A 1,612-nucleotide genomic window follows, 5' to 3' on the forward strand; every position below is an offset into this window, starting at 1 on the left:
GCATATTATAACTATCACATATATATATATATATATATATATACACAACATTACATATGTGTGTGTGTATATAACATTTAAAAGCAAAAAATCATAAATAGAAAAAACTTCAGTGGAACTTATATATATGATAGATATTTAGTTACTACTAAGCAGAATTAGCACAGAAAATTTACTAGCAAATATCTGTTGATTCAACAAATTCTTTGAGCACCTACTCTGTGTGTTTTCCTGTGCTGAGCACTGAGTCTATAATAGTGAGTCAGATAGAAGTGACCCCTGTGATGAAAGAGATTACTGTCTATCCATTAAGATAGGAATTAAACAAATAATTACACAAATACCTTGCTCAATACACTTGTGTTACATGATGTGAAGGATAAATATATAGTGAGAAAATATAACAGGGGAATGTAAGCCTGGGAAACCAAGTTGCTTTGGGCAAAGTTGTATAATAAGCAAAGTTTAACAAAATTTGAATTCTTGGTGCTAACATATTTCCTCGGACCCAGGAAATAACCAGTAGGAGACCAATGTTTAACTAAAAGCAACTAGTGCCCTCTTCGGCAGCACATATACTAAAATTCAAATGACACAGACATTAGCCTAGTCCTTGCACAAGGATGACAGGCAAATTCATGAAGCATTCCATATTTTTTTTAAAAACAAAAAAAATAAAAAAATAAAAGAAACTAAACCTGTTCCCACTTAAGCAAATTCTGTCCCTTATTCTATATAACTCAAAAAGCATTTACAGATTTCCATGGTTTTAAGTTTTCTGACTTGAGAAATTTTTCCCCAAAATGAATCAGATCACTTAATTTTGTTTCCAAAAAATAATATATCGAAAGCTGACAATTTGGCAATTTGCTGTAAGGCTAGGTAAAGATCAACCCACTTTAACATGCAAAAAAAAAAAGCCTAGTATTTCCAGAGCTGTCAAGAACTTCAAGTTATGAAGGAAGTAATTTGATCTCCTGCACTTAAAAACTATTTACTTACCCATTTCCATCAGCATTCACTCATATAAACTAAGTGTGAGGACCAGAAAGCATATTTTTATTCAGCCTGTATCCAACTGGGATACAGAATAGAATGTGAGAAAGTAGTAGGTCTTCTGATATGATCAGAGGGCTAGTCAATCAAGGAGGCCTGTCTTGAACAGAAGAGTTTTGGGGGGGTACCAAAGAGAATTTTGGTGAAATAATTTTATAATTTAATAAAAGTGTCATGACCAGCCCTTAAAGTAGTCTGGGCTTTCTCATGTGCCATGTCAAAACTGACATGGTAAAGCCAATTATCAACTGCCAAGACCCCCAAATGGGCCACCTCAATGACAATGAACGTTTGTACCCTTCCTTACATCTATCTACCTGACTCTGAGATTCCTGGGGCCACACTGTCTGCACCCACACATACCACTGCTGATTCTTCTGGTTTGGCAATCTGTTAACCAGATTGATCAGACTAGAAGGGCAAATTGGGACACTTCGTTACTGGTTGTTCCTTTGGAAAGAATCAATGAATGTCTATTCCAAGCCCACAACTCCATAAGCACAGATGCACTGGATAGGATGCATAGAAAGAGTTCATTTTTGTGCAAACCAAGCGA

The 1,612-nt window shown here is 35.4% G+C and overlaps 1 non-coding gene across 1 annotated transcript; it reads left to right on the forward strand.

The window, feature by feature from the left end:
* Positions 1–554: 554 nt before the first annotated feature.
* LOC112824700 (U6 spliceosomal RNA) lies at positions 555–658 on the forward strand. Its single transcript, XR_003208502.1, has one exon. It is a non-coding gene; the product is annotated as a U6 spliceosomal RNA (small nuclear RNA).
* Positions 659–1,612: the final 954 nt, after the last annotated feature.

This window comes from Callorhinus ursinus, unplaced genomic scaffold (genome assembly GCF_003265705.2).
Source record: "Callorhinus ursinus isolate GAN/ISIS: 27379988/994484 unplaced genomic scaffold, GSC_fseal_2.0 scaffold9, whole genome shotgun sequence".
NCBI classification, from domain to species: Eukaryota; Metazoa; Chordata; class Mammalia; order Carnivora; family Otariidae; genus Callorhinus; species Callorhinus ursinus.